We start from the raw sequence: 24,786 nt of genomic DNA, 5'->3' as shown, positions 1-24,786 counted from the left end.
TAGAATTCTAAAAATAACTTCATTACGATATGCAGTTTACGTTATGGCGAGAGAGTACCCAAAAGCTGGGCGCAAACGACTAGTTCACATGTACGACATATATATGAAATAACATCATAGAATGGGTCCTACTTTTGCTGATCTTCCATCAGAATGTTGTACAAGGGGTCCTTTGTCGGGAACAATCGTTGTTTGGTTTTAGAATGGCCTTTTTCCCTCTCGATTTAGCAAGCACACTTGCCAAGTGGCACGAATCTCTCCATCGTCAACAAACGGAAGAGAACGGAACACGGCAAAACTCCCGAAAAAATTGCAATAATCTGATTAAACTATATTGAAAAAACATACTTTACGATGATATTGTCACATGTATCAAATAAAATCAAAGCCGGAGATATTAGTCGTCCATAACGTCAGCTTATCAGAAGGCAAATCCAGGTCCCTCCTCGCGCTCTCCAGAAAACAGGAAACTGGTGACACATCATGCCAAGAGCTATGATTCGAGTCCAGATCAAGTTACACACTCAATTTCTTCTCTCACTGCTTGTCGACATCTAGTGGAAGACGTATGAAGTGCATCTAAACTAATAAATATCAAGGACTTTAATAGGCAGCCCCTAGAACAGTGCATCGATTTCAGATTTTCCACTTCCTGTCAGGAAGTTTGCTGCAAAAGGAGTTCTGTTTTACTCACAGATATAATTCAAACGGTTTTAGAAACTAGAGAGTGTTTTCTATCCAATAGTAATAATAATATGCATATTGTACGAGCAAGAATTGAGTATGAGGCCGTTTAAATTGGGCACGATTTTCCCCCAAAGTGAAAACAGCGCCCTCTTTCCTCAACAGGATAAACTAGGCCTACCATAGTTTAATCTTTCCCAATTACCATTGTATGTGTCCTTCTCTCAATCAGCTAACTAATGATTGATCAGCCCTGTTAGACAGACGGACAGTTCTGTAAGACTGTCTGGCATTATGGTGTGCTGTACACGGGCCAATGGAATACAGTTCTGTGTTACCTGTTAGCTGCAGACTGGCTTAGAGCAAAGGTGACCTCATCGGTCTGTCTGTCTGCCAGACAAAGTCAGTTGTCTAGTCCGTGTCCACCAGGCGCCATACTGTGAGCTATGTGCTAATGTGATGACAATACTGGTGACTGACCTTCATGTCTTCTTTCTCATGACTCTGGGATTTCATTTAATAATCCAAGAGGACATTGTGAGAGTGTATGGGTGTAGATGCAGAGAGGATTATTATCGATTTTCGTAATAGCACTTCAGAACACACAGTATGTGAGTAGAAATCTAGGCAACACTCCTCCCATAGCCTATGAGATGGAAGTATAATCATCTCTGAAAACTGGTGTTTAATAACATTCCTCTCTTTTCTTCCCATTGTTACAGAAATCACTATTAACGAAGCAGACATGGGTCGTAAAGAAGCCGACTTTGACTGGAATAAGACCACTGACAACATCCAGGAGGTGTTTGACTTCATGGAGGTGCTTGGATCGTAAGTACAGCCCACACCTGACCCACCTACCATAGGACCCCCCACCTACCATAGGACCCCCCACCTACCATAGGACCCCCCACCTACCATAGGACCATTGAACCCACAACCTACCATAGGACCCCTCACCTACCATAGGACCCCTCACCTACCATAGGACCCCTCACCTACCATAGGACCCCCACCTACCATAGGACCCCCCACCTACCATAGGACCCCTCACCTACCATAGGACCATAGGACCCCCCACCTACCATAGAATCCCTCACCTACCATAGGACCCCCCACCCACCATAGGACCCCCCACCTACCATAGGACCCCTCACCTACCATAGGACCATAGGACCCCCCACCTACCATAGGACCATTTTCACTACCTAATTAGAACATGCATCTCAGGAAAAAAGAGTGCAAAGATGCTTTGCAAAGACATGACTAGTTGAACATCTGGAAAGGATCTGCTAAAAGGTTTCGTTTGTTTTGTTTTGTTTTGAGTTACATTTGACCTCATTGGGGAAGGAGAGGCCCTCATATCCACTGGCTGAGGTGGTGGTAGGATTATGCAGTAGGTTTGATTGGTTTGCATGAAACCTACTTTATTGGTGTCTTATAGACAAGTCACTCTGGCAGCACTGAAGGTATCAGTCCTAAACCTCGTGATAGCGTCAGGTGATCATTAAAACGACTAAAAGCAGTCCTCAATGGAGCTATATTTAGCTTGAGATTCATTGAGATTTTGATTTCTTTGGTACAATCTTGGCAAACAGTGAGAAGCCCACAAGATTCCATAGGAACTTTTCAAATAGTTTTTTCAGAGGTTTTTGATGGTGTTGTAGAAAATGTGTTTTATTGTAACTAAGTCATTTGAGTAAGCACAACTATGCAGTTTCAAAAGATTTAGATCGTAAATAGTAATGCAACACACACTACAGTGCCTTCAGAAAGGATTCACACCCCTTTACTTTTCCCACATTTTGTTTTGGAAAAATTAAACATTTACTAAATTGAGATTTTGTGTCGCTGGTCTACACATAGTACCATATCATTTCAATGTGGAATTTTGTTTGTAGAAAATGTTCGAAATGAATACAACATTAAAAGCCGAAATGTCTTGAGTCAATAAGTACATAACCCCTTTGTCATGGCAAGCTTAAATAAGTTCAGGAGTAGAAATGTGCTTAACAAATCACAAAATAAGTTGCATGGACTCATTCCATGTTCAATAATAGTGATTAACATGATTTTTCAATAATTACCCCATCTCTGTACCCCACACATACAATTATCTGTAAGTTCCCTCAGTTGAGTAGTGAATTTCAATCACAGATTCAACCACAAAGACCAGGAAGGTTTTTCAATGCCTCGCAAAGATGGCCACCGATTGGTAGATGTAAAAAATTGAACAGCAGATGCTGAATATCCTTTTGAGCATGGTGAAGTTATTAATTAGGCTTTGAATGATGTAGCAATACACCCAGTCACTACAAAGATACAGGCGTACTTCCTAACTCAGTTGCTGGAGAGGAAGGAAACTGCGCAGGTATTTCACCATGAGGCCAATGGTGATTTTAAAACAGTTACAGTTTAATGGTTGTGATATGAGAGAACTGAGGATGGATCAACAACATTGTAATTACTCCACAATACTAACCAAAATTATAGAGTGAAAAGAAGGGAGCCTGTAAAGAATACAAAAATATTCCAAAATATGCATCCTGTTTTCAACATGGCAATTAATTAAAACTGCAAAACGTGTGGCAAAGAAATCAACTTTCTGTCCTGAATACTAAGCGTTGTGTTTGGGGGCAAATCCAACACAACACATCACTGAATACCACTCTTCATATTTTCAAGCATGGTGGTGGGCAGTGGTGTAAAAACTACCCAAATGTCATACTTGAGTAAAAGTAAAGATACCTTAATAGAAAATGACTCAAGTAAAAGTGAAAGTCACCCAGTAAAATACTACTTGAGTAAAAGTCTAAAAGTATTTGGTTTTAAATATAGTTAACTATCAAAAGTAAAAGTATGAATCATTTCAAATTCCTTATATTAAGCAAACCGCACGGCACCATTTATGTTTTTTCTTGTATTTACGGATAGCCAGATGCACACTCCAACACTCAAGACATCATTTACAAATGTGTGTGAATTAGAACATTTTCATTTCCTGCATAGCATTCCGAATGTATCAAGTAGTTTTAGGTGTCTTTGAAAATGTTAATTATTTAATTAGCATACACACTATATTTGATGATAAATATATCAGCATAACAAATGACTGCAATCCCTACTGTACTTCCTTCCTATGTTCTATCATAAAGATCTATCTAGGGGAATTAGGGAGGTCCATTGGATTAGGCTTTATAAAGTTAAACCCACATGGCACCATCAACAAAAACAGACTGTTGTTACTCTCTGGTGTAGATATCATTCCTATCATGATCTTACCCTTATCATGGTTGGAAAATATTAACTTTATTTCAACAGTTAATGGTGTATTTTGTCTCACTTTTGTGTTTTCAAACTGTGCGTGAGGAGAGTGTCTGACAACAAGCTTACTAATAGCTGCCTTGCATTCCAATGGATTGCCACGGATGATGTTTGATTGATAATACCCCTTGAAGGTCATAATGAGAATCATGGGATTCTCTGGGAGAATATGCAGTGGTTTTTGGAAAACATAAAGACATCAGCATGTCTGACCTTGGTCCTGGGGCTCTGTGCACTACTGAGTTAATGAGACAATGTGAAATGATGTCATAATAACTCCACCTGCCTTCATGCAGTGAGACTTGTTCGGACTTGTATTGACTATTTTTAGGCTGCCGCAGTTGAAGCAATGTTTGCTAATTATCTTTCTAATCAAGTTAGGTAATGTAACCTAAACCTTGCAGTGCACTCATCTTGAACAGTTATTCTCAGACAATGCTGAAGATAGCTGGGAAACTGTACAGGACACAACATTGAGTGAGCCCTTAAGCCACTCAACCCCATCTAACACCTTAATAGGACATTTTTCACAGTATTAACTTATGTTTTCTTGATATCACGCAGCTCTCTCCGATGTAATATCAAAGGGTGCATGTACTGGAGGCCACCTGATATAGATGTAGGATCTTAATTTGATCACCCTGTTGCAGGATATTTGTCGTGTACTTGAGCTTTAAAAAGGCTTCTGAACTTTGTAATTTCCACTTTGAAATTTCAGATTTGATTTTCCATGACGAAAAAAAGAAACCTACAAAATCCATGAATTATAATCCACATAATAATTCACATTTCCTGTTGCTGCAGGACTATTTTCCTGCTGTAGCAAACTGGCTCAAATTAACATCCTACATCTGTACCTGAAGTGCAACAGAAACCATCAAAAATCAAATCAAATCAAGTTTATTTTATATAGCCCTTCGTACATCAGCTAATATCTCGAAGTGCTGTACAGAAACCCAGCCTAAAACCCCAAACAGCAAGCAATGCAGGTGTAGAAGCACGGTGGCTAGGAAAAACTCCCTAGAAAGGGACAGTGTATTGCAAACATGTATAACCTCCTGCAGGTCCATAAGAACTGTAGCCTACACCACAGCAAAAATAATTCATTTGTAAGAAATTACAGAAAAATAGAAAAAAAGGAATGTCAAAATTACATTTAATCTCATTTCACATATCACCTCAGTTTCATGACATCAATCAACTCCTATGAGTGCATGACCCACAGTGTCTTCCTAAAGGGGAAAGTGGATGAGTTTTTCTCAGCAAGAGACTTGATTATGTTTTCACAGATCCTGTGTAGTAATTGCACCATTATAATAGTTGAACTAACCCTTTGGCTATGTGTTTGTGTGTTCTCCCAGGGGGGCGTTCTCCGAGGTGTTCATGGTGAAGGAGAAGAAGACAGGCAAGCTGTTTGCCATAAAGTGTGTGAAGAAGAAGCAGAAGAGTATTCAGAATCTGGAGAATGAGATTGCCGTGTTGAGAAAGTAAGAGTTGCAAACTAGTTTTAATTCATTCCCCATTTCAACTGAATGAGTCATGACTTTAACTACTGTATGTTTCATTGTATTTTCATCTCACATGTTAAACATGATCTTCTCTCCCAGGATCAAACACGATAACGTTGTTGGGTTGGAGGATGTCTATGAAAGTCGCTCTCATTTCTACCTTGTCATGCAGCTGTAAGTTCAATACGTTTTACCTTATAATACAGTAGAAGGGGGAAAATATCATGTTAATTATGTCCTGTAAATACCCTTGAGTAGCCTACACACACTCCACAAATAATAGTTATTTCCACTTTTAATGACAGCCACAATTGCCTGTCAGAGTTTGGGATCAGACCGCAACTTAGCACTCAAGTCAAATGCAGAAGCATAATGCTGAATGTTCCCAACTTTGAGCCTGAACATGAGCAGAAGCTCATGGATAGAGTTTAGAGTTAGGCTGACTTGACTTAGTTGACTTAAACTCCTTTACTTCATGAGGGGCATATGACTGTGCTTGTACAGGCAGCCCAATTTGGATCTTTGTCCGACTAATTGGTATTTTGACCAATCAAATCATCTCTGAAAAATATCTGATGTGAAAAGATTGGATGTGATTGGTCAAAAGACCAATTAGTGGAAAAATATCAGAATTGGGCTGCCTGTGTAAATACAGCCTTGGTCATCCAAACATTTTAGGCTGAGTAATGTTTCCATGCTTAGCTCATGGTTGGAGTTTAATGGTTGGAGTTTAAGATTAGGTTGAGCCAGCTTTAAGGGCTAATTGTTATCGGTTGTTGTTGTTGTTCTCCCAGTAGCGTTGCTGGGGGTGAACTGTTTGACGTATCCTGGACCGGGGGATGTACTCAGAGAAGGATGCCAGCAGGGTTGTCCAACAGGTGCTCCAGGCCGTACAATACCTCCATCAGAATGGCATCGTGCACCGCGACCTCAAGCCGGAGAACCTACTGTATTACAGCCAGGATGAGAACTCCAAGATCATGATCAGTAACTTTGGCCTGTCCAAGATGGAGGATAATGGTGTCCACAGCCTGCGGCACTTCAGGATATGTGGTTAAGGAAGGAGACATGTTTGGCCTTACAGATAGTTAACTGTGTGAATGGGTGAGAAACTGGGTCAGAGGAAACACATTCAAAAACATAGGGGAGACAAGAAGAACATAACAAAACCTACATAGTTAACCTATACCTATCATCTAGCTGTCAAACACAGAGTATATAACACTAGTTGAGTTAAATTATCTGAACTTGGAGAATCGTTCTTACTTACTCTAATGTTTCCCAACCTCCAGCCCCTGAAGTTTTGGCCCAGAAACCCTACAGCAAGGCAGTGGACTGCTGGTCTATTGGAGTCATCACCTATATCCTGTGAGTACTGCTATCATTGAAGACCTCAGGATATGTATAGGCTACTGTAGTGAATAGTTGATTTCATGTAAAGACTATGTATGTCACCAGGTCTTTGCAGGCAAAAATGCATTTGTTGTTCTCCAAGCTTGTTCATCTAATCAAGGGTTATTTTCAGAATGATGACTCGTTAGGATGATCAACGTGGTGGGGTTAGAGCTCCACCTTGCGGACATTTAACGATGACACACACACACACACAGTCTATAATTTCTTAATGACACATTTACACAGCATTATTATTTGGTCTCTCTAGGGTCTGTGGATATCCCCCTTTCTATGAGAACACTGAGACACAACTGTTCTCTAAGATCATGAAGGCGCAGTACGAGTTTGACTCTCCCTTTTGGAATGACATCTCTGAATCAGCCAAAGATTTTATCCGTAACATGATGCAGAAGAACCCTAAGATGCGCTTCACTACAAAGCAGGCTCTCAGGCATCCCTGGCGAGTGCCTTGATTAACAACATCAATTGCCTAGATCTGTTTTGTCTGTAACATCTACAACAACATGCACTCTGAGGTGTCCAGTGTGAGGTGTATTCAGGCTGGCCTGGAAACAGTTTCAGTTTCTATGACAGAAATGCCAGACTGAATTAATGAGTGATTTAGTCTGGATTTCCAGGCTAAAACCATCAGGAGATTACAATGTTCTTTTCTGTTGTCTCTCCTTCAGGATCATTGGAAAGATGGCACAGAGCCATGATATCTACCACTCAGTCAGTGAACAGACCCAGAGACATAAAGAGCCACCAGCCCCATAAGATCAGCCAAAGCGAGCCAGCACAGGCCCATACCCTCGCCGAGACGGGCAAACACACCTATCACTTTGAGCCTGCGAACCTTAATACGTAAGCACTAACCCTAACCCTGACTCCCATATTTACTTAAAAAGATGACTAGCCTCCATTCACTGTGCCTGAATGACCATTGAACAGTGTGGAATATCCAAGATTGTGGGGAATAGCCCAGATTTAAACCATCCTCTGTCTGTGTGACTATGTGATCTCTAATGGATGACTTCTTGGCCTCTCCTTGTTTTAGGTACAGGGTGATGGCCAACTGCAACGGCCAGGCTCTCCAGACTGGAGTGTGCTCTGTCATGTGAAGGGTCTATGGACGGTGCTTGCGTGGAAAACTTTTACTAGGTAGATATTTAAATACTACACATTAGATTGTATGTTACAGTGCTATACAGTAATTATTATTTGACCCTGTTGGTCATCTATGAACGTTTGAACATCTTGAAGAACGAGCTGGCCTTAATGGCCATGTGCTCTTATAATCTCCACCCGGCTCAGCCAGAAGAGGACTGGCCACCCCTCGGAACCTGGTTCCTCCCTAGGTTTCTTCCTAGGTTCCAGCCTTTCAAGGGAGTTTTTCCTAGCCACTGTGCTTCTACATCTGCATTGCTTGCTTTTGGGGGTTTTAGGCTGGGTTTCTGTATAAGCACTTTGTGACAACTGTTGATGTACAAAGGGCTTTATAACATTTATTTGATTGATTCATTGAATGTAATAATGTATCTTACAGGACATCTTCCTTATTAGATATGGATAATGTACATAACCTATTAGATATAGATAATCTCAACTCAAGGTGTTGTTCCATTTGACTAAGCGTATGTCTCTTCTCTGCAGGTCAGTCAGCTGACTTGTTCATGGCTGCTTTCTTTGTGTGGGCCAGCCCAGGCACTGTGACTGGCAAGTGGATTCTCAGGACGGTCAAGGGTGGCCAGTGAGATCCAGAATCCAAAGAATTCTGAACAGTGCCTAGAGAATTCACTGAACACACACATTCTGTACACCGCCAGATGCACATATACATACATGTATATTCACAAGGTATTCTATGATGTCCAGCATCCCTGGGAGGAGGGGCAATAACCTCACTAGGGACTGGGGGTTGTATGTATTATACCAAGGACAAACAATTCGTCACATAAGAATTAGTGTTATAACCCCTGAAGAAGGATGTCAGGGATGGTTTGTTTGCGTCATGATGATGCGATGTGGTGCCATGTTGTTTAAAGACAGGTAAAGAAGAACTAGGACTACTGTACATGAATAAAGCAAAGCCAGTTCAGAGTGTTTGTATCAGCTGATTTTTCGCCAATTGGATGACTCACTCTACCTTAATATGGCGATCTATTTAGTTGACCACGTTCTCCACACACATTCCCTGATGGCTTCGGCACGCAAGCCATACGCTGGGTTTTCTTGGTGACATGCTGTTGCTGTAACATGCGTTACTCGCTATGCATGTCTGTTATCCCATCACCACCCCAGCCTCCATCTGTTTGGGTCTGCATTTGTTTCAGTCAGCGGGATTGGTATTGCTATACCGCACTCACTGCCTGTAGGTTATCATGATGGTAATGGTTTCGCTTTGATATAGACGGGTTGGCTGACAACGTCACGAAAAAGATGCACGCACATCGATGAGGCAGGAGGGCCGTGTGTTGTTATGATTCTGAATGGTCAGATAGCTAGCAACAATGACAAGAAGCAGCTATGTGGGGAATCCTAGGTGGTTCGTTTCAGCTGTCTTGTTTTGAGGTGTTTTGACTGATGTCATGTCTCTGCTAATATAGCAAGCTAGCTAACTAACAACTGCAACGATGTGTTTGAGACAACAAGTGCTCATTGTGCAAATGTATTTATGTTTTAAATAAACATTGGAGAGGAAATATATGCTGAAGAAAAATATAAACACACCATACAACAATTTCAAAGATTTTACTGAGTTACAGTTCATACAGTATAAGGAAATCAGTAAATTGAAATAAATTCAGTAGGCCCTAGTCTGTGGATTTCACATGACTGGGAATACAGATGTACAGTGCATACGGAAAGTATTCAGCAACTGCAACTGGATCCTGAACTTCCTAACGGGCTGCCCCCAGGTGGTAAGAGTAGGTAACAACACATCCACCACGCTGATCCTCAACTCAGGGGTGTGTGCTCAGTCCCCTCCTGTACTCCCTGTTCCCTCATGAATGCATGGTCAGGGACGACTCCAACACCATCATTAAATTTGCCGATGACACAACAGTGGTAGGCATGATCACCAACAACGATGAGACAGACTATAGGGAGGAGGTCAGAGACCTGGCCATGTGGTGCCAGGACAACAACCTCTCCCTCAACGTGATCAAAACAAAGGAGATGATTGTGGACTACAGGAAAAATAGGACTGAGCACACCCCCATTCTCATCGACGGGGCTGCAGTGGAGCAGGTTGAGAGCTTCAAGTTCCTTGGTGTCCACATCACCAACAAACTAACATGGTCAAAGCACACCAAGACAGTCGTGAAGAGGACCACAACAAAACCTATTCCCCTTCAGGAGACTGAAAAGATTTGGCATGGGTCCTCAGATCCTCAAAAGGTTCTACAGCTGCACCATCGAGAGCATCCTGACTGGTTGCATCACTGCCTGGTATGGCAACGACTCGACCCCTGACCGTAAAGCACTACAGAGGGTAGTGCGAAAGGCCCAGTACATCACTGGGGCCAAGCTTCCTGCCATCCAGGACCTCTATACCATGCGGCTTCTGTACCATGCGGCTTCCAAGAGGCTTCTAAACAGCTTCTACCCCCAAGCCATAAGACTCCTGAACATCTAGTCAAATGGCTACCCAGACTATTTGCATTGCCCCACCCCCACCCCCTCTTTACACCACTGCTACTCTCTGTTGTCATCTATGCATAGTGACTTTAATAACTCTATCTACATGTACATACTACCTCAACTAACCGGTGCCCCCGCACATTGACTCTGTATCGATACCCCCCTGTCTATAGTCTCGCTATTGTTATTTTACAGCTGCTCTTTAATTACTTGTTACTTTTATCTCTTATTCTTATCCGTATTTTTTTGAAACTGCATTGTTGGTTAGGGATTCGTGAGGAAACATTTCACTGTAAGGTCTACACCTGTTGTATTCAGCGCATGTGACTAATACAATTTGATTTGATTTTAAATATCATTCATACTTAGTTATTGACTTACCAACTCCAGCACTCACATTAATGAAGGGTGAGATTGTAAATATCATTGCAAATATAGTGTGCTGAAGAGATTACGATAATAGCAATATTATTATGATTTTATTACTTTATTGATAGTATTATTTCTCCTTTAAAACAAGGTAGTGAGTTGCTTCTGTCCCAAGCTCAGTGGAGCTTGTTTTGTATATATTCTATATGTCCTCATAGTTTTTTTCTCTGTGGCTTTATCAACAAATAAAATGTGTACATAAACAATCCTACATCATTGCTTTTGCTTGTATATCTTCTGTCCCTCTAAGAAAAGCAGAAAGTTCTCTCCACTTGCCTGCCCTGACACTAAGTCCGCCTGCCTGACCATTCAGCCTGCCCTGACCTCGAGCCTGCCTGCCGCCCTGTACCGTTTGGAACTCTGACCTGGTTTATGAACTTTTGCCTGTCCTCGACCTGCCTCTTGCCTGCCCCTTGTTGTTCAATAAATATCAGAGAATCGAACCATCTGCCTCATGTGTCTACATCTGGGTCTTGCCCTGTGTCGTTATAATTTGACCCAATTCAGACAGTGACCTAGATCTGGGTTTTCCAATCTCGGTCCTGTTGTGAATATATCTATATATGTGTGTATATACAGTGGGGCAAAAAAGTATTTAGTCAGCCACCAATTGTGCAAGTTCTCCCACTTAAAAATATGAGAGAGGCCTGTAATTTTCATCATAGGTACACTTCAACTATGACAGACAAAATGAGAAAAAAAAACAGAAATTCACATTGTAGGATTTTTAATGAATTTGTTTTCAAATTATGGTGGAAAATAAGTATTTGGTCAATAACAAAAGTTTATCTCAATACTTTGTTATATACCCTTTGTTGGCAATGACAGAGGTCAAACGTTTTCTGTAAGTCTTCACAAGGTTTTCACACACTGTTGCTGGTATTTTGGCCCATTCCTCCATGCAGATCTCCTCTAGAGCAGTGATGTTTTGGGGCTGTTGCTGGGCAACACAGACTTTCAACTCCCTCCAAAGATTTTCTATGGGGTTGAGATCTGGAGACTGGCTAGGCCACTCCAGGACCTTGAAATGCTTCTTACGAAGCCACTCCTTCGTTGCCCGGGCGGTGTGTTTGGGATCATTGTCATGCTGAAAGACCCAGCCACGTTTCATCTTCAATGCCCTTGCTGATGGAAGGAGGTTTTCACTCAAAATCTCACGATACATGGCCCCATTCATTCTTTCCTTTACACGGATCAGTCGTCCTGGTCCCTTTGCAGAAAAACAGCCCCAAAGCATGATGTTTCCACCCCCATGCTTCACAGTAGGTATGGTGTTCTTTGGATGCAACTCAGCATTCTTTGTCCTCCAAACACGACGAGTTGAGTTTTTACCAAAAAGTTCTATTTTGGTTTCATCTGACCATATGACATTCTCCCAATCTTCTTCTGGATCATCCAAATGCTCTCTAGCAAACTTCAGACGGGCCTGGACATGTACTGGCTTAAGCAGGGGGACACGTCTGGCACTGCAGGATTTGAGTCCCTGGCGGCGTAGTGTGTTACTGATGGTAGGCTTTGTTACTTTGGTCCCAGCTCTCTGCAGGTCATTCACTAGGTCCCCCCGTGTGGTTCTGGGATTTTTGCTCACCGTTCTTGTGATCATTTTGACCCCACGGGGTGAGATCTTGCGTGGAGCCCCAGATCGAGGGAGTTTATCAGTGGTCTTGTATGTCTTCCATTTCCTAATAATTGCTCCCACAGTTTATTTCTTCAAACCAAGCTGCTTACCTATTGCAGATTCAGTCTTCTCAGCCTGGTGCAGGTCTACAATTTTGTTTCTGGTGTCCTTTGACAGCTCTTTGGTCTTGGCCATAGTGGAGTTTGGAGTGTGACTGTTTGAGGTTGTGGACAGGTGTCTTTTATACTGATAACAAGTTCAAACAGGTGCCATTAATACAGGTAACGAGTGGAGGACAGAGGAGCCTCTTAAAGAAGAAGTTACAGGTCTGTGAGAGCCAGAAATATTGCTTGTTTGTAGGTGACCAAATACTTATTTTCCACCATAATTTGCAAATAAATTCATTAAAAATCCTACAATGTGATTTTCTGGATTCTTTTTTCTAATTTTGTCTGTCATAGTTGAAGTGTACCTATGATGAAAATTACAGGCCTCTCTCATCTTTTTAAGTGGGAGAACTTGCACAATTGGTGGCTGACTAAATACTTTTTTTGCCCCACTGTATATCTATATAGTTATACACAGTACCAGTCAAAAGTTTGGACACACCTATTTCACATATTCTACATTGTAGAATAATAGTGAAGACATCACAACTATAAAATAACACATGGAATCATGTAGTAACCAAAAAAGTGTTAAACAAATCAAAATATTTTTTCTACTTGAGATTCTTCAAAGCAGCTACCCTTTGCCTTGATGACAGCTTTGCACACTATTGGCATTCTCTCAACCAGCTTCATGAGATAGTCACCTGAAATGCATTTCCATTAACAGGTGTGCCTTGTTAAAAGTTAATTTGTGGAAATGATTTCCTTAATGCATTTGAGCCAATCAGTTGTGCTGTGACAAGGTATACAGAAGATAACCTGGACTTGGTCTTATATCATATAGGGCTATGGCAAGAACAGCTCAAATAAGCAAAGAGAAACAACAGTCCATTACTTTAAGACATGAAGGTCAGTCAATCCAGAAAATTTCAAGAACTTTGAAAGCTTCATCAAATCTAACTGTATTTGTCACATGAGCCGAATACAACAGATGTAGACCTTATGGTGAAATGCTTACTTACAGGCACTTAACCAACAAGAATTTAAGAAGTTTTAAGGAAAAAAGTAAAAAATATAAAATAAAAGTAACAAATAATTAAACAGCAGTAGTAAAATTACAATAGCGAGGCGATATACTGGAACAGAGTCAATGTGTGGGGCCACCGGTTAGTCGAGGTAATTAAGGTAATATGTACATGTAGGTAGAGTTAAAGTGACTATGCATAGATAATAAACAGAGAGTATAAGTGGTTAGTTGTGGTAGTATGTACATGTAGATAGAGTTATTAAAGTGACTATGCATAGATGACAACAGAGAGTAGCAGTGGTGTAAAGAGGGGGTGGGGGAGTTGGGCAATGCAGGGTAGCCATTTGACTAGATGTTCAGGAGTCTTATGGCTTGGGGGTAGAAGCTGTTTAGAAGCCTTTTGTCCAGGTGGGAAAGGGCAGTGTGGAGTGCAATAGAGATTGCATCATCTGTGGATCTGTTGGGGTGGTATGCAAATTGGAGTGGGTCTAGGGTTTCTGTGATAATGGTGTTGATGTGAGCCATGACCAGCCTTTCAAAGCATTTCATGACTACAGACGTGAGTGCTACGGGTCAATAGTAATTTAGGCAGGTTACCTTAATGTTCTTGGGCTCAGGGACTAGGTTGGTCTGCTTGAAACATGTTGGTATTACAGACTCAGTCAGGGACAGGTTGAAAATGTCAGGGAAGACACTTTCCAGTGGGTCAGCGCATGCTCGGAGTACACGTCCTGGTAATCCATTTGGCCCTCTGGCCTTGTGAATGTTGACCTGTTTAAAGGTCTTATTCACTTCGGCTACAGAGAGCGTGACCACACAGTCGTCCGGAACAGCTGATGCTCTCATGCATGCTTCAGTGTTACTTGCCTCGAAGCGAGCACAGAAGTTACTTAGCTCGTCTGGTAGGCTCGTGTCACTGGGCAGCTTGTGGCTGTGCTTCCCTTTGTAGTCTGTAATAGTTTGCAAGCCCTGCCACATCCGACGAGCGTCGGAGCCAGTGTAGTACGATTCAATCTTAGTCCTGTATTAATGCTTTGCCTGTTTGGTGGTTCGTCTGAGGATTTCTTATAAACTTCCGGGTTAGAGTCCCGCTCCTTCAAAGCGGCAGCTCTACCCTTTAGCTCAGTGCGGATGTTTCCTGTAATCTTGTTGCAGTATGTAGGTACGGTCACTGTGGGGACGACATCATCGAAGCACTTATTGATGAAGACAGTGACTGATGTGGTGTACTTCTCAATGCCATCGGAAGAATCCTAGAACATATTACCAGTCTGTGCTAGCAAAACAGTAATGTAGCTTAGCATCTGCTTCATCTGACCACTTTCTTATTGACCTAGTCACTGGTGCTTCATGCTTTAGTTTTTGCTTATAAGCAGGAATCGGGAGGATAGAATTATGGTCAGATTTGCCCAATGGAGGGCGAGGGAGGGCTTTGTACTGTGTTCACACACTCTGTGTGTGAAGTAAAGGTGGTTTCAAGTTTTTTTCCCTCTGGTTGCACATTTAATTCTTAAGAATCGGTGTCCCGCTAGCGGGACAACTTCCGGTGAAACTGGAGGGTGCGCAATTCAAATAAATAATCATAAAAATTATGGATATTGAACATTTAGATACATATAAGTGTCTTATATCGGCTAAAAGCTTAAATTCTTGTTAATCTAACTGCACTGTCCGATTTACAGTAGGTATTACAGTGAAAACATGCCATGCGATTGTTTGAGGATGGTGCCCCACATCAAAGTATTTTTCCACTGGCACAGGTTTCATACATTCACATATAACGATTAAATGTTCACTTACTTTTTGAAAGTCTTCCGCTGATTTGTCATACAAAGGGTCCCAGCTATGACATGTAGTGTCGTTTGGTTAGATAAAATCCTTCTTTTATATCCCAAAAAGTCTGTTGAGTTGGCGCCATCGATTTGAGTAATCCACTTGTTCAACTTGCAGAGAAAAGAATCCGAAAATCTACCCTTAAACTTTGTTTCAACAAGTCAAAATACATTTATATTTACTCCTCAGATACCCTAAAATGTAATAAAACTATATTTTTTTTTTTCGGAAAGAAGTATGTTCAATAGAAAACCGATTTTAGCAGGTGCGTAATGTCTTCATGGCGCGCGCAAACACGAAACCTTCTACCAAAACTGATATTTCTTATTAGTTTTTGAAATTACAAGCCTGAAACGTTGAACATAGCCTGCTGACACCCTGTGGAAGCCATAGGAATTGCATCAAGGGAGCTATTTCCAATATGACCTTTGTCTTGCATTTCTAAGAGGATGATCTCTCAAAAGAAAAACATTTTCTCCTACCATATCTATTGTTATATTATCCTACATTATTTTAACATTTCTACAAACTTCAAAGTGTTTTCTTTCCAATGGTACCAATTATATGTATATCCTGGCTTCGGGAGCTACAGGCAGTTTACTTTGGGCACGTCATTCAGGCAGGAAGTGAAGAAAAAAGGGGTCTAGCCCTTTGAAGTTTTTAACATGCTGGTAGAAATTGGGTAAAACGGTTTTGAGTTTCCTTGCATTAAAGTTCCCGGCCAGTAGGTGCGCCGCCTCTGGATGAGCGTTTTCCTGTTTGCTTATGGCCGTATACAGCTCATTGAGTGCGGTCTTAGTGCCAGCCTCGGTTTGTGGTGGTATATAGACAGATATGAAAAATACAGAGGAAAACTCTCTTGGTAAATAGTGTTGTCTACAACTTATCATGAGATACTCGACCTCAGGCGAGCAAAACCTTGATACTTACTTAATAGTAGATTTTTCGCACCAGCTGTTATTGACAAATAGACACAGACTGCCACCCCTTGTCTTACCGGAGGCAGCTGTTCTGTCTTGCCGATGCATGGAAAAATCTGCCAACTGTATATTATCCATGTCGTCGTTCAGCCACGACTCAGTGAAACATAAGATACTACAGTTTTTAATGTCCCATTGGTAGGATAGTCTTGAACGGAGCTCATCCAGTTTATTCTCCAGTGATTGGACGATGGCCAATAAGAAGGATGGTAGAGGTGGGTTACCCACTCACCGAAGAATTCTCACAGGGCACCCAGACCTGCGTCCCCTGTATCTGTGTCTTCTCTTCACGCGAATGACAGGGATGAGGGCCTTGTCGAGTGTCTGAAGTAAATCCTTCCTGTCCGACTCGTTAAAGAAAAAGTATTCATCCAGTACGGGGTGAGTTATCGCTGTCCTGATATATAGAAGCTCTTTTAGGTCATAAGACACGGTGGCAGAAACCTTATGTACAAAATAAGTTACAAATAGCGTGAAAAAAACACACACAATAGCACAATTGGTTCTTCGGCGCCATTATCACTAACTGCAGTCGCAAAAACCATCTATGATGAAACTGGCTCTCATGAGGACTGCCACAGGAAAGGAAGACCCAGAGTTGCTTCTGCTGCAGAGGATAAGTTCATTAGAGTTAACTGCACCTCAGATTGCAGCCCATATAAATGCTTCACAGAGTTCAAGTAACAGACACATCTCAACATCAACTGTTCAGATGAGATTGGGTGAATCAAGCCTTCATGGTCAAATTGCAGCAAAGAAAACACTCCTAAAGGACACCAATAAGAATAAGAGACTTGCTTGGGCCACGAAACACAAGCAATGGACATTAGACCGGTGGAAATCTGTCCTTTGGTCTGATGAGTCTAAATTTGAGAATTTTGGTTCCGACCGCCATGAGACCGTAGGTGACCGGATGACCTCTGCATGTGTGGTTCCCACCGTAAAGCATGGAGGAGGAGGTGTGATAGTGCTTCGCTGGTGACACTGTCTGTGATTTCTTTTTCGAATTCAAGGCACACTTAACCAGCATGGCTACCACAGCATTCTGCAGCGATATGCCATACCATCTGGTTTGCGCTTAGTGGGACTATCATTTGTTTTTCGTTCAAATATTTTTTATTGAACACACACAGGAATGGTGTATAGGTATAAAAGGCAGGTATACAATTTTTATCTAAACATGAAAGAGTGGACAGAAACAACAAGACCCAGAGTTCTGGGTACAAAACAAATAATACAAGACATACAGAACAAGGACAGGTAGAAAGAAAGAGGCTAGATGTCACCCCCACTTCTTCCCCCCCCTTTATCCCTTCCCGACTGCTCGGGTGGCGGTGCCAGCACATGCTGCCCAAAGGTGGATTAAAATATTACTATTGAGAGTGCGTTAAAAAGTACAAATTCACAGCGCCGAATGGTCCAAGTAAGAGAGGAAAGGCTGCCAGATTTGATCAAATGTTGATAATTTATTGTTCAGAATATATCTAATCCTTTCTAAGTGTACAGTGTTTGCCAATTCGCTGAGCCATAATTTGGTAGTGGGCGCTTCCTTCTTTTTCCAAAACAACAAGATTAGTTTTTTTGCCGAAATGAGACTGTAAGAGATGAGTTGTTTTTGAGGGTTGGTTAATCCGTTTAGGGAATCAGACACTCCCAGGATTATCAGAAGCGGGTCTGGGTCAATTGAAGTCTCCAGAACTTCAGAGAGGATCCTAAAAATTCCACACCAGTAACCATACAAGCTAGAGCATTGGGCAAAGCAGTGGAGTAGTGTACCCTGTGCAGCCTGACATTTATCACACATAGGGGATGTATCAGGAAATATCCTATGCAGTTTGGTTTTGGAATAGTGTAATCTGTGTAATACCTTGAATTGTATGAGACGATGTCTGGAGTTAATGGAGCAGGTGTGGATATACTCCAAGCTATCTTCCCAGTCTGCCACCGAAATGTCAGTCCCTAGTTCTTCCTCCCATTTTGCCTTAATGGCATCTGTAGAAGGTGTGCTAACCGATTGAAAAGCATCATATAAACAAGATATCAGTTTGTCTGAGGTGGGGGATGTTTTTATGCATCCGTCAAACATGGAAGGCTTAGCTATCATTTGTTTTTCAACAGGACAATGACCCAAAATACACATCCAGACTGAGTAAGGGCTATTTTACCAAGAAGGAGAGTGATGGAGATTAATTAATTACTTAAAAATCATACAATGTGATTTTCTGGATTTTTGTTTTAGATTCCGTCTCTCACAGTTGAAGTGTACCTATGATATTACAGACCTCTACATGCTTTGTAAGTAGGAAAACCTGCAAAATAGGCAGTGTATCAAATACTTATTCTCCCCACTGTATATACTGTATATACACACGATATATATATACACACTATATATATATATGTCACGTTCTGACCATAGTTCTTTTGTTTTTTCTTTGTTTTTAGTATGGTCAGGGCGTGAGTTGGGGTGGGCAGTCTATGTTTTCTGTTTCTATGTGGGGTTTCTTGTTTGGCCTGCTATGGTTCTCAATCAGAGGCAGGTGTTAGTCATTGTCTCTGATTGGGAACCATATTTAGGTAGCCTGTGTTCTATTGTGTGTTGTGGGTGGTTGTCTTCAGTCTTTGTGTGTCTGCACCAGATAGAACTGTTTCGGTTTTCACTTTTGTTGTTTTGTAATTTGTAGTGTTCAGTTTTTGATTATCATTAAATTAAGATGAACACTAACCACGCTGCGCTTTGGTCATCTCCTTCTTCCACCGACGAAAGCCGTTACAATATATATATATGTAAGCGGTGCGTAACTGGCTGCAGGGAAGTCAGGCGCAGGAGAGCAGAAATGGGTAACAACTGGAGCACTTTAATAATGCACAAAACAAGCTGTACCCAGAACAATAAAATACAGGTAAAATAACCCGTCGCAAAACCAGACATAAGTGCACATGTCCTTACAACAAACAATCTCACACAAAGACATGGGGGAACAGAGGGTTAAATACACGACAAGTAATGAGGGAATAGGAACCAGGTGTGTGGGAAAACAAGACAAAACAAATGGAAAATTAAAGGTGGATCGGCGATGGCTAGAAGACCGGTGACGTCGACCGCCGAACGCCGCCCGAACAAGGAGAGGACCCGACTTCGGCGGAAGTTATTAAAGAAGCTAGCTAATCCAATGTTATTAAATCAGCTATCTAGTCCAATGTTATTAAATCAGTTAGCTAATCCAATGTTATTAAATCAGATACTGTTGAAGTCGGAAGTTTACATACACTTAGGTTGGAGTCATTAAGACTCGTTTTTCAACCACTCCACAGATTTCTTGTTAACAAACTATAGTTTTGGCAAGTCGGTTAGGACATCTACTTTGTGCATGACAAGAGTAATTTTTCCAACAATTGTTTACAGACAGATTATTTTACTTATAATTAACTGTATCACAATTCCAGTGGGTCAGAAGTTTATATCCACTAAGTTGACTGTGCCTTTAAACAGCTTGGAAAATTCCAGAAAATTATGTCATGGCTTTAGAAGCTTCTGATAGGCTAATTGACATCATTTGAGTCAATTGGAGGTGTACCTGTGGCTGTATTTCAAGGCCTACCTTCAAACTCAGTGCCTTTTTGCTTGACATCATGAGAAAATCAAAAGAAATCAGCCAAGACCTCAGAAGAAAAATTGTAGACCTCCACAAGTCTGGTTCATCCTTGGGAGCAATTTCCAAACGCCTGAAGGTACCACATTCATCTGTACAAACAATAGCACGCAAGTATAAACACCATGGGACCACGCAGCCGTCATACCGCTCAGGAAGGAGACGTGTTCTGTCTCCTAGAGATGAACGTACTTTGTTGCGAAAAGTGCAAATCAATCCCAGAACAACAGCAAAGGACCTTGTGAAGATGCTGGAGGAAACACATACCAAAGTATCTATATCCACAGTAAAACCAGTCCTATATCGACATAACCTGAAAGGCTGCTCAGCAAGGAAGAAGCCACTGCTCCAAAACCGCCATAAAAAAAGACAGACTACGGTTTGCAACTGCACATGGGGACAAAGATCATACTTTTTGGAGAAATGTCCTCTGGTCTGATGAAACAAAATAGAACTCTTTGGCCATAATGACCATCGTTATGTTTGGAGGAAGAAGGGGGACGCTTGCAAGCCGAAGAACACCATCCCAACCGTGAAGCACGGGGGTGTCAGCATTGTGTTGTGGTGGTGCTTTGCTGCAGGAGGGACTGGTGCACTTCACAAAATAGATGGCATCATGAGGCAGAAAAATTAGGTGGATATATTGAAGCAACATCTCAAGACATCAGTCAGGAAGTTAAAGCTTGGTCGCAAATGGGTCTTCCAAATGGACAATGACCCCAAGCATACTTCCAAAGTTGTGGCAAAATGGCATATGGACAACAAAGTCAAGGCATTGGAGTGGCCATCACAAAGCCCTGACCTCAATCCTATAGAAAATTTGTCGGCAGAACTGAGCTTTTGCGAGCAAGGAGATCTACAAACCTGACTCAGTTACACCAGCTCTGTCAGGAGGAATGGGCCAAAATTCACCCAACTGATTGTGGGAAGCTTGTGGAAGGCTACACAAAACGTTTGACCCCAGTTGGTGTACTTTTGTCCTTTCTTCTCATGTGGTATGGATGAAAAGGTCCCCACATGAGCGCTACATGCAGCGTGTTATCCCTCTTTCCCACCCCAACTCCCTCCCCTCCCAACCCCAAGATAGTTGACTTGGAGCACAGCAAGCGAGACAGACTTCCTATTCAGGCAAAAGAGCGTGGCACAGAACCCAGAAATATGGGTCAATGGTCCCCAGTCTCCCAGTTTCTTCACAGTCACATACATGCCAGTTCAGAGCCACTACTAAAACAGAGAGTCTGTGTAGAGTTTGTGGAGCTCTCCTCTTACACGTAGGGGTATTTCTGACAGCATAATTGCAGCCACATTATGCAACATTACTTATAGGGAGTTTACCATTGCCAAAAACCAGTGAGAAGGGAAAGGTTGAGTTTACTGTGCACATAGCATGAGAATAAAGAACATGAGTGTGCATCCCAGGATTCCAGATAGCAATGTGTGACAACGCAATTTTACAGTGGACTTTATACCTTTGGTCTGACTGGCAGTCACATTTTGAAGAATGTCAGTGGGTCTGGAGTGTGAAAAAGCCTTTTCAACAGTCACCCAGGTCTGACAATATGATCCGTATTTTATTATCGCCATCAGTGCCATTTCAGTAATGCTGAAATGACAACACATGGCCCTCTGTGACGAGTGATAGGGAACAGACTATTTCACAACAGAACCAGACGACTGCCTTCCTCCTCTTGTCCTCCTTTTGGAAATCATGTCAAAGGGCATGGTTCTTCACACACATCCAACGTAACCTCATCGATTTATCATCAATGTCAATATATACACCCATTTATTGTGGACACCCATAGGCTAAGGCACTGACACAGGAGGTCTCAGAAGCATTGGGACTTACACAAAGCTATCTGTACAATTTTGTTTGATTAGGAATGAACCTAACACTGCAGCTGGGGCTTTCCAACCAATAAAGGGGTAGCCACAGAGATAATTTGATTTATCTTTATGGGGGAGGTACTTTAACATCAAATAATTCTCATTGGATACAAGTCAACCTCTCCTGGTGGTGTTTAATGTACAAGACACTGGACACAAACCACCCAACCACACATGATGGTCAATGTTCAGCAACCAGACACTGGACACAAACCAATCAACCAAATGCACATGATGGTGAATGTTCAGCAACATGTGTAGTGTTAGTCTAACCTCTCTTTTGTTACGTCTAGGTTAGACTACTGCATAGCTCTATTTTCCGGCAACCGGATAAAGCATTAAATAAACTTCAGTTAGTGCTAAATACGGCTGCTAGAATCCTGACTAGAACCAAAAAATTTGATCATATTACTCCAGTGCTAGCCTCCTTACACTGGCTTCTTGTTAAGGCAAGGGCTGATTTCAAGGTTTTACTGCTAACCTATAAAGCATTACTTGGGCTTGCTCCTACCTATCTTTCCGATTTGGTCCTGCCGTACATACCTACACCTACGGTACGGTCACAAGACGCAGGCCTCCTAATTGTCCCTAGAATTTCTAAGCAAACAGCTGGGGGCAGGGCTTTGTCCTATAGAGCTCCATTTTTATGGAATGGTCTGCCTACCCATGTGAGAGACGCAGACTCGGTCTCAACCTTTAAGTCTTTACTGAAGACTCATCTCTTCAGTAGGTCATATGATTGAGTGTAGTCTGGCACAGGAGTGTGAAGGTGAACGTAAAGGCTCTGGAGCAACGAACCACCCTTGCTGTCTCTGCCTGGCCGGTTCCCCTCTCTCCACTGGGATTCTCTGCCTCTAACCCTATTACAGGGGCTGAGTCACTGGCTTACTGGTGCTCTTCCATGCCGTCCCTAGGAGGGGTGCGTCACTTGAGTTGGTTGAGTCGTTGACGTGATCTTCCTGTTTGGGTTGGCGCCCCCCCTTGGGTTGTGCCGTGGCTGAGATCTTTGTGGGCTATACTCGGCCTTGTCTCAGGATGGTAAGTTGGTGGTTGAAGATATCCCTCTAGTGGTGTGGGGGCTGTGCTTTGGCAAAGTGGGTGGGGTTATATCCTGCCTGTTTGGCCCTGTCCGGGGGTATCATCGGATGGGGCTACAGTGTCTCCTGACCCCTCCTGTCTCAGCCTTCAGTATTTATGCTGCAGTAGTTTATGTGTCGGGGGGCTAGCGTCAGTCTGTTATATCTGGAGTACTTCTCCTGTCTTATCCGGTGTCCTGTGTGAATTTAAGTATGCTCTCTCTAATTCTCTCTTTCTCTCTTTCTTTCTCTCTCTCGAAGGACCTGAGCCCTAGGACCATGCCTCAGGACTACCTGGCATGATGACTCCTTGCTGTCCCCAGTCCACCTGGCCGTGCTGCTGCTCCAGTTTCAACTGTTCTGCCTGCGGCTATGGAACCCTGACCTGTTCACCGGACGTGCTACCTGTCCCAGACCTGCTGTTTTCAACTCTCTAGAGACAGCAGGAGAGGTAGAGATACTCTCAATGATCGGCTATGAAAAGCCAACTGACATTTACTCCTGAGGTTCTGACTTGTTGCACCCTCGACAACTACTGTGATTATTATTATTTGACCATGCTGGTCATTTATGAACATTTGAACATCTTGGCCATGTTCTGTTATAATCTCCACCCGGCAGAGCCAGAAGAGGACTGGCCACCCCTCATAGCCTGGTTCCTCTCTAGGTTTCTTCCTAGGTTTTGGCCTTTCTAGGGAGTTTTTCCTAGCCACCGTGCTTCTACACCTGCATTGCTTGCTGTTTGGGGTTTTAGGCTGGGTTTCTGTACAGCACTTTGAGATATCAGCTGATGTAAGAAGGGCTATATAAATACATTTGATTTGATTTGATCTTTATTCTTCATTGTGGAGTTGTCAATTCCAGAATATAAAAGAATAGTAGGCAACACAAGTTTCACTCTTATGATTAACTATTTGCTTAGTTCAACTTCAAAGTTTTGCAGGCAGATGAGACCCACAAAAGAGGGTCAGGACTTTCACCGTTGACATTATTTAATATTTAACTTAATTTTTTTCTGATGACACGTCAGTGTAGAACTAACAGGCCACACTCGTAGCAGTGTTTAAAAGCAGCAGGATCAATGAGTTTCTGTAGTTGTATTACGTAGCATCATACACTGTCAAGCTGACACTCAGGGCTTAGTGATGACTGCTTTTCATGTGATAAGACTGCAGTAATACAGTACCCTTTTCAGCACTACTACACTTAATAAAGATGCAGTCCGGGATCTTAAGTACTTACAAATTCGTAACATATCATACAAATTGGAATTCATAGCATATCATATTTTGCAGGATGTAGCATATCATATGAAATGGATGACGAAGTACACAATTGTGCACAATTTTCAGGGACCCTTTTTGCCTCGTGAGCGCTACTTTCAAAACTACTAGCTGAAATTATACAAAACCTCTAGAGCATCACTTTAACTTGTCCAACCACACCATTGCATCTATGTTGCATGACCCAAACACATTTGACTCACGTGATATTACTTGCACAATATATTTTGGCAAGATGGGGTTTTTCGATGACCTTGCCTTTGTACCCACTCCTGGCTGTTTCTAAAACAGCCCTGAACAAATGCCAATTGCACCAGACATTGAAGACATTGCC

At 42.1% G+C, this 24,786-nt stretch overlaps 1 pseudogene; it reads left to right on the top strand.

Annotated features, from left to right (window-relative positions):
* The first annotated feature begins 1,429 nt into the window (after nt 1–1,429).
* On the top strand, nt 1,430–7,752 carry LOC120058847 (annotated as a pseudogene).
* Nucleotides 7,753–24,786: the final 17,034 nt, after the last annotated feature.

The sequence above is a fragment of the Salvelinus namaycush genome, chromosome 14 (assembly GCF_016432855.1).
Source record: "Salvelinus namaycush isolate Seneca chromosome 14, SaNama_1.0, whole genome shotgun sequence".
Classification (NCBI taxonomy): domain Eukaryota; kingdom Metazoa; phylum Chordata; class Actinopteri; order Salmoniformes; family Salmonidae; genus Salvelinus; species Salvelinus namaycush.
Note: the sequence above shows the minus strand (reverse complement) of the source record. Positions and strands in the feature narration are given on the sequence as shown.